At 43.4% G+C, this 9,776-nt stretch overlaps 1 non-coding gene across 1 annotated transcript; it reads right to left on the bottom strand.

Annotated features, from left to right (window-relative positions):
- Positions 1-2,499: 2,499 nt before the first annotated feature.
- Positions 2,500-2,618, bottom strand: LOC138360749 (5S ribosomal RNA). Its single transcript, XR_011226615.1, has one exon. It is a non-coding gene; the product is annotated as a 5S ribosomal RNA (ribosomal RNA).
- Positions 2,619-9,776: the final 7,158 nt, after the last annotated feature.

Here is a 9,776-nt window from a genome sequence, read left to right as displayed (position 1 = left end):
CACACACACTTTAATAGAGAGATTCAAGTAGACAATCAACTTTCAAACATTAATAATAACATTTATATTGATTTCATTTGGAATGTGTACATAACAAACAAACAAACAAAACAAAATTATAGGGGATATTCAGCATCACTTGGAATATTAACCAATCATATAAATCCAATATATATTTTATATTTTACTTTAAGCGAGGAATTCATATTCTATCAATTTTTAATCATACAAATGAACAAAAGCAATTCTTCACTAGACGTAACGAATGAATAAATGATCAAGGTTTTAATGTGTTTCATGAATAAATATATATATATATATATATATATATATATATATATATATATATATATATATATATATATATATATAATATAATATAATATATTATAATACTTGTGAACCAGAATATGTTTGAGCAGCAGCGATCGTGCCATTGGCCGAAGTGCAACAATTCAAATAATTTAAAGGGCCTGCTCGGGTATATAAGAGAGGCTGGGAGACTGGGGCCGGTGGTGGGTGATGGGTGATGAGTGATGGTGTGGTGTGTGTGGTGTTGTTAAGAGTTGATTTACGGCCAGCCAGCCAGCTGCAGCCAAGGCAGGGCAGGGCAAGGCAAGGCAAGGCAAGGCAAGGCAAGGCAATAACAGGACAGGACAGCCAAGGCAAGGCAAGGCAAGGCAAGGCAAGGCAAGGCAAGCAGGCGGGCGGGCGGGCGGGGGCGGGCGGCGGCGGGCGGGCGCCAGCCAGCCAGCCAGCCAGCCAGCCAGCCAGCCAGCCAGCAGCAGCAGCAGGCAGGCAGGCAGGCAGGCAGGCAGGCAGGCAGGCAGCCAGGCAGCCAGCCAGTCAGCCAACCAGCCAGCCAGCCAGCCAGCCAGCCAGGCAGGCAGGCAGCCAGCCAGCCAGCCACTCCCACTTTGTATTTATATGCATTCAATTTATATTCAAACATTATATATGTTAAGGGCCTAGTTTTAGTGTTTATTTTAAAAATGACAAACATCGAGTCGTTTTACCAGTCCTTTAGCGTTAACGGTGATGCATTTTAAAACTGAACAGAAATCACCTTTTCTGGATATATCAAATATCGAATCCGCTTAATGTGCCTACAATTCAATCATTCAAAAAATACATAATTTACATCATGCCTTTTCATAGAACAGACAATAAGATTTGAGACAATAAGAACTTTAGTTTTATAACTAAAGTTGCACAATTATACCAACTCTATGGTGGCTGGGTGGTAAGGTGTGTGGCTGGTGTTTTGGAAGTCGCGAGTTCAAACGACCCAATGGGAGTACTTTTTTTTTTTTTTATGCCATACAATCTTCCTAGTACTATTATGTAGGTGTGTGTGTGTGTGTTTTTATTCATTCTTTGGTTTTATAGATGACATACATATTGACTCCTTTTACCGGTCCTTAATTAGGCTCTGGGGAAGCAATGGTGGTGGTGGTGGTGGTGGTGCATTTAAAACTAAACCAAAAATCACCAGTTCTGGACGCGTCAAATATCATATCCGCTTAATGTGTCTACAACCTAATTACTTAAAACTACACTATTTAATTCATTCATATCACGTGCATATTGGTCATTATGCTCATACAACCGACATAACAATTTATTTTCATTATTAGAATCATACATTTCATCAAGTAATACAGATACAAAGAGATTTTCTTTCTGAGAAGACCGTTAGTATTGGCTGGCTGGCAGGCAGGCAGGCAGGCATTTGAGGGTTATTATTTCGCCTGTTGATTGGGGGGAGGGTTGATGTGTTAGGGGGTTTTCGGTTAGGTGTGGTGGTGGTGATTGGTGGTGATTGGTGGTGGTGGTGATTGGTGGTGATTGGTGGTGAGTAGTGGTGGTGGTGGTGGTGGTGGTGGTAGTAGGTGGGAGGGGGGGGGGGGGAAGGGGAATGATGGTCTGTGGATTCCTTCTCCGTACCCCTTACATATAAGCAAAAACATGCCTTCCTGTGGGTATAGAAACATTAACACAAATTATATCAGTAACTGATATTGTAGCCTTTTAAACAGAAAAGATTTGTACATACAAATACTTTTAAATTATCATTTATTTGTGGAAATGGCATTTACGTCATTAAATTGATACCTCAGCATCAAGTGTCCTGCAGTGGTCCAGTGGTAAAGTGTATATAAGTGATGCGTATTCTTGGAGTTGCGAGTTCAAACCCGGATTAAGCTATATATATATATATATATATATATATATATATATATATATATATATATATATATATATATATATATATATATATATATATACAACATGTTTTGTTTTGGTTGTTTGTTTTTGTATAAAGCCTCACACACTATATTAAGCGAGTTTGTTTTAAACATGACATACATATTAATTCATTTTACCAGGCCTTATTCCACACAACTCCGTGAATTTCCCGTGGAGCCAGCCAGCCAGCCAGCCAGCCATTCAAACAAAAACAAACGAAACAAAACAAAACAAAACAAAAAACATTATTGCCAACAGCATTTGGTGTTCCCAGGCGGTCACCCATCCAAGTACTAACCAAACCCAACGTTGCTTAACTTCGCTGATCGGACGAGAAGCGGTGTTCTCAACGTGGTATGGCCGTTGGCATGAGACTGCCTACACATTGTGGCTAATAACCAACTCTTTTTAGTCATCACGGCAGGATACGGACCTTCTTGTGGTGTCTTAATGGTAATTGTATCCTAACATATTTTTGTCTCCTTGGCATGGATATTTAACATCGTTTATTCAGTCTTGGGTTTATGTTCTTTCGCCATTTACAGACATTTTACATCTACCTACTTCCTCAGCCTACCCTGCCAATTTCTAATGAATTTGTGGATTTTCTTTTGTAATACATACATGTGTGTGCTCATCTGCTCTTCAGTTTTTATGATATTTGTCTCATCTGTCCTGCTTTATGATACTTTTACAAAGAACATGAACAAATGCTTCTATTTTAGAGAAGATATGGGATCCAGGTTTCGGAGCCGTAAAACCAACCGTCGTGATTGGTGGACGAGTTGCCAGGTTGCAGCTTCTGTACCGTGCCGGCACATAAATAGGTTCGGCTCAAGCGGCGGCAGCATCATTCCCCCGTGACTGTCTGAGCGTCTCTCATCACCTTGGTTATCTCATCATCATCATGGTAGAAGCAAAGCCTACCAAGAAGGCTGCGGCTGCTGCTGCTGTGGTGGCCACCACCAGGAAACCTCGCGTCCAGGTTGCTCACCCGAAAACTAGTCAAATGGTTCTAGCCGCGGTCGCAGCACTCAAAGACCGTAAGGGCTCGTCTCTACAAGCAATCAAGAAGTACGTTGTTGCCAACAACAAAGTCGAGGCTGCCAAGATCGCCATTTACATCCGAAGATTTCTCAAGAAAGCAGTGGCTGACGGCATTCTTGTTCAGACCAAGGGAAGTGGAGCTAGTGGATCATTCAAGCTGGCCGTAGCAGAGAAGAGGGCCGTTCTAACTCCCAAGAAAGCCACCACAACCAAGAAACCATCTACAGCAGCAAAGAAGGCCGTGGTAACTCCCAAGAAAGCCGCCACAAGCAACAAACCACCTACAGCCTTGAAAAAGAAGCAGCAGCAGCAGCTTGTTGTTGGGAACAAAAAGCCCAAAATAAAGAGAGCTTCAAAATCTCCCAAACCACCCAAGGCAAAGAAAGCTGTCAAGAAAACAACAAAGGCAAAATAAACGACGACATGCAAGCAGCATGAATACACATGACAATAAACATCCAGGCCTCCCCCCTCAGTGGAGGGGCCTCATATGATTCCAAAAAGAGTTTAGTTTTGTAGACAAATAAATCATTACTTTTGGGGTAGATTTACTCTGTATATTATATATATATATATATATATATATATATATATATATATATATATATATATATATATATATATATATATATATATATATATATATATATATATATATACACACATACATGGGTGAGGTGATATGGTACCAAAGTTTTTGGTGAGGTGATTGACATTTACACAAGATAAAACACGAACCAATGGGAATAAAAACATAAGAATGGAAGTAACTGCAGAAGGCCTATTGGCCCATAACACAAGCACTTCCTCTTGATGCTTCTATATTGGTTCGGAGTCTTGAAGCTATAATATATATATATATATATATATATATATATATATATATATATATATATATATATATATATATATATATATATATATATATATATATATATATATATATGCACACAAAACTAAATAGTCTTGTTAGACAAATTGCCCCTATTAGAGGCAAGTTGACTAACAAGCCGAATGACTGCAATTGTTTTGAATTTGAGTTAAATCTAACATAGAAATGTAATCAAACCTAACCTAACCTATGCTAACCCAAGCTAAGCTAACCTAACCTAACCTAAGCTAACCCAAGCTAAGCTAAGCTAACCTAACCTAACCTAACCTAACCTAAGCTAAGCTAACCTAACCTAACCTAACCTAACCTAACCTAACCCAGCAATTCATGATCTTAATATAATACTGTTAATTGGATAAACCAATTTGGAAAGAAATGTTCGAAAATAACAAAATTAACTGTGCTTGTTAGGAAAATTGGGCCTTGCATACTTGTCCCAATAGTGTGGTTCTCGCTTTTAGGTACGACATAAACGTATACCTAAGTTGAGAGAGAAAAAGATTCGCACTCAAACATGCATATCGATTGCCAGTCCTGAATTCTGGGTAGATATTCGTGTCCTCCCTTTTCATTTACCATCATTTGGATACTATCAAAACAGCTCTGAGAAGGATAAAATGAATAAAACGGGTAGCTCACTCATGTAAAAAGGAAGAGTTGGGAAAGATCTCTCTCTCTCTCTCTCTCCCCCTCACCCCCCCCCCCCACCAATGATCCTGCTCTGCTAGTATATAACGTAACAAACCTTCCCCCCCCCCCTCCCTCCCCAATCAGAGTCCCTTTAAGCATGCGAGGATAAAAAATAGATTTCATAAGACCCAATGTGCTAGCTGATATCAAAACAATTTATGTTATCGTCTATTAAGCCCTTCAGTAAAAAAGTATAGGGACCTAATTAGGTCCCGTTTTGAGGTGGTGGTGGGTGGAATCGATGGATTAGCCAAGCTCTTATCCGCCGAATCCGTAGAGGGTACGACCCTGGCGCTTCAGAGCGTACACCACGTCCATGGCAGTGACGGTCTTCCTCTTGGCGTGTTCCGTGTAGGTTACAGCATCACGGATGACGTTCTCGAGGAACACCTTCAGGACGCCACGGGTCTCTTCGTAGATGAGACCCGAAATACGCTTCACGCCGCCACGACGAGCTAAGCGACGAATAGCGGGCTTGGTGATGCCCTGGATGTTGTCACGTAGCACCTTACGATGACGCTTGGCGCCACCCTTTCCGAGTCCCTTGCCTCCCTTGCCGCGTCCAGTCATGGTGTTGAAGTTGTGTGAATCGAATTGACGAATGCCCGCACGATTTCCCGACTATATCCCATCAAGCGGACGTACTAGTAGCATTGCAACTCCTGCCTGCCCTTACTTTACGCTTGTGGTCGAGTAGACACGGCTTTCTCACAACGCTTTCAAAACTGCAGTTGCCTACTCGTCTGTTTCACGTCCCTGTGAAATGACTTTTGCACAAATCCAAAAAATAGAGCAAAATCAGCGATAATAGTGATTGAGGTGAGCCGCCTGTTGGCTGCAGCCAGAGGAAGGAGGGGAGGGGCAACGGGGTGACGTAGGCGAGTCGAGCAGCCAATGGCGCTCGAGCAAGCGCCTCGAGACGGCGTATATAAGCAAAAATTTTTCGGCGCCGGCCATCACAAACCACAGTTGTTCACCATGGCTCGCACCAAGCAGACTGCTCGCAAGTCCACGGGAGGCAAGGCTCCTCGTAAGCAGCTGGCCACCAAGGCAGCACGCAAGTCTGCTCCTGCCACAGGGGGTGTGAAGAAGCCTCACCGTTACAGGCCCGGAACGGTCGCCCTGCGTGAGATCCGTCGTTACCAGAAGAGCACCGAGTTGCTCATCAGGAAACTTCCCTTCCAGCGTCTGGTGCGCGAGATTGCCCAGGACTTCAAGACCGATCTTCGCTTCCAGTCGTCTGCCGTCATGGCTTTACAGGAGGCATCCGAGGCTTACCTGGTCGGTCTCTTCGAGGACACTAACCTCTGTGCCATCCACGCCAAGCGTGTCACCATCATGCCAAAGGACATTCAGCTTGCTCGCCGTATCCGTGGAGAGCGTGCATAAGCTAAATCGACCACCCTAGTATACACCAAACTCGGCCCTTCTCAGGGCCAAAATATCCTTCTAAGGAGATTTCAGACATTCCTAGCATAATTTAGGTGTCATACATACATGTGATATCAATAAATCAAGTCATTTGTAGTACAACCTGTTCTCTTACAAACAAAACGCCGTCGCTTTTCACTCTTATGCACTGTCAAGGATCACCCCCCCCCCCAAAATAAAAATTGTCATACTGTACTAGAAATAAAAGCAGCTTGTATAAGTGACATATACTGTCCAGTCCTGTTTTATTCTGTTTTCGGTCCTCTGGCTTAATCTGTTAAGTTAGGAGATGACATTTTAAATTAACCGTTTTCTTGACATTTTCAAACCTAAGAGGGTGGCCTGCATAGTAATCCTAATGTGGAACATAACAATGAATCTCTAATCTCTAGAAAAAAGATACCGAGTGCTTATATGTGTTGAGAGAGAGAGAGAGAGAGAGAGAGAGAGAGAGAGAGAGAGAGAGAGAGAGAGAGAGAGAGAGAGAGAGAGAGAGAGAGAGAGAGAGACACAGACAGACAGACAAGACAGACAAGACAGACAGACAGACAGACAGACAGACAGACAGACAGACAGACAGACAGACAGACAGACAGGCAGGCAGGCAGGCAGACAGACAGACAGACAGACAGACAGACAGACAGACAGACAGACACTGAGAGAGAGAAACACACACAGACAGTTTCATAAATATTCTCATTTTATAGCTATTTGCTTTCAGTGACAGAGGTTTTTGTTATAATAGTATTGGTGTCTAACACTCACAATCTCTTTAGAAATTAAAGTGTGGCTCCAATGGAGCCGAGTTTGTTGGTTTGAGGCCAAGCCACCACCACAGGGCAGTAAGTAAGCCGTTTACTTGGAGGAGGTGTACTTGGTGACGGCCTTAGTGCCCTCAGAGACGGCGTGCTTGGCCAGTTCTCCGGGCAACAGGAGCCTTACAGCCGTCTGGATCTCCCGACTGGTAATGGTGGAACGCTTGTTGTAGTGGGCCAGGCGAGAAGCCTCGGCGGCGATGCGCTCGAAGATGTCGTTCACGAACGAGTTCATGATCGACATGGCTTTGGAAGAGATACCAGTGTCGGGGTGGACCTGCTTCAGCACTTTGTAGATGTAGATGCTGTAGCTCTCCTTCCTCCTGCGCTTCTTTTTCTTATCGCCCTTGGCAATGGCCTTCTGGGCCTTTCCGGCCTTCTTGGCAGCCTTTCCAGATGCCTTGGGTGGCATGATGATGCTCGTGCTGGCTGGCGTTGCGATACAATAATGAACTTTTGCGCGAGGCGAGCTTTCCTTTTATATCCCGCTCGCGACTCAGCTCAGAGCGGGTCGCGTGGCGGAGCGCGCTGATTGGTCAGTGGCGGGCTCCCTTGATCCTGAGCGGGGTATATAACACGAAGCTCGATCTGCGGGGCGGCATAAAACCACCAAAACCCACAACAGCAGCAGCAATGTCAGGACGCGGCAAGGGAGGCAAAGTGAAGGGCAAGTCAAAGTCTCGCTCCAGCAGGGCCGGACTTCAGTTCCCCGTGGGCAGAATTCACCGTCTGCTGCGTAAGGGCAACTACGCCGAACGCGTCGGTGCTGGCGCTCCTGTCTACCTGGCAGCCGTCATGGAATACCTCGCTGCCGAAGTTCTGGAGCTCGCCGGTAACGCCGCACGTGACAACAAGAAGACCCGTATCATCCCACGTCACTTGCAGTTGGCCATCCGCAACGACGAAGAACTCAACAAACTTCTGTCTGGCGTAACCATTGCACAGGGAGGTGTTCTTCCAAACATTCAGGCAGTTCTTTTGCCAAAGAAGACAGAGAAGAAGTAAGCACTTCTGCCACCCACCACGACAAATACCATAACCAGGCTCCATCCGGAGCCACACACACTTTAATAGAGAGATTCAAGTAGACAATCAACTTTCAAACATTAATAATAACATTTATATTGATTTCATTTGGAATGTGTACATAACAAACAAACAAACAAAACAAAATTATAGGGGATATTCAGCATCACTTGGAATATTAACCAATCATATAAATCCAATATATATTTTATATTTTACTTTAAGCGAGGAATTCATATTCTATCAATTTTTAATCATACAAATGAACAAAAGCAATTCTTCACTAGACGTAACGAATGAATAAATGATCAAGGTTTTAATGTGTTTCATGAATAATATATATATATATATATATATATATATATATATATATATATATATATATATATATATATATATATATATATATATATATATATATAATATATATATAATATTATATACTTGTGAACCAGAATATGTTTGAGCAGCAGCGATCGTGCCATTGGCCGAAGTGCAACAATTCAAATAATTTAAAGGGCCTGCTCGGGTATATAAGAGAGGCTGGGAGACTGGGGCCGGTGGTGGGTGATGGGTGATGAGTGATGGTGTGGTGTGGTGTGGTGTTGTTAAGAGTTGATTTACGGCCAGCCAGCCAGCTGCAGCCAAGGCAGGGCAGGGCAAGGCAAGGCAAGGCAAGGCAAGGCAAGGCAATAACAGGACAGGACAGCCAAGGCAAGGCAAGGCAAGGCAAGGCAAGGCAAGGCAAGCAGGCGGGCGGGCGGGCGGGCGGGCGGGCGGGCAGCCAGCCAGCCAGCCAGCCAGCCAGCCAGCCAGCCAGCCAGCCAGCCAGCCAGCAGGCAGGCAGGCAGGCAGGCAGGCAGGCAGGCAGGCAGGCAGCAGGCAGCCAGCCAGTCAGCCAACCAGCCAGCCAGCCAGCCAGCCAGCCAGGCAGGCAGGCAGCCAGCCAGCCAGCCACCACCCACTTTGTATTTATATGCATTCAATTTATATTCAAACATTATATATGTTAAGGGCCTAGTTTTAGTGTTTATTTTAAAAATGACAAACATCGAGTCGTTTTACCAGTCCTTTAGCGTTAACGGTGATGCATTTTAAAACTGAACAGAAATCACCTTTTCTGGATATATCAAATATCGAATCCGCTTAATGTGCCTACAATTCAATCATTCAAAAAATACATAATTTACATCATGCCTTTTCATAGAACAGACAATAAGATTTGAGACAATAAGAACTTTAGTTTTATAACTAAAGTTGCACAATTATACCAACTCTATGGTGGCTGGGTGGTAAGGTGTGTGGCTGGTGTTTTGGAAGTCGCGAGTTCAAACGACCCAATGGGAGTACTTTTTTTTTTTTTTTATGCCATACAATCTTCCTAGTACTATTATGTAGGTGTGTGTGTGTGTGTTTTTATTCATTCTTTGGTTTTATAGATGACATACATATTGACTCCTTTTACCGGTCCTTAATTAGGCTCTGGGGAAGCAATGGTGGTGGTGGTGGTGGTGGTGCATTTAAAACTAAACCAAAAATCACCAGTTCTGGACGCGTCAAATATCATATCCGCTTAATGTGTCTACAACCTAATTACTTAAAACTACACTATTTAATTCATTCAT

This window comes from Procambarus clarkii, unplaced genomic scaffold, assembly GCF_040958095.1.
Source record: "Procambarus clarkii isolate CNS0578487 unplaced genomic scaffold, FALCON_Pclarkii_2.0 HiC_scaffold_116, whole genome shotgun sequence".
Lineage (NCBI taxonomy): Eukaryota > Metazoa > Arthropoda > Malacostraca > Decapoda > Cambaridae > Procambarus > Procambarus clarkii.
Note: the sequence above shows the minus strand (reverse complement) of the source record. Positions and strands in the feature narration are given on the sequence as shown.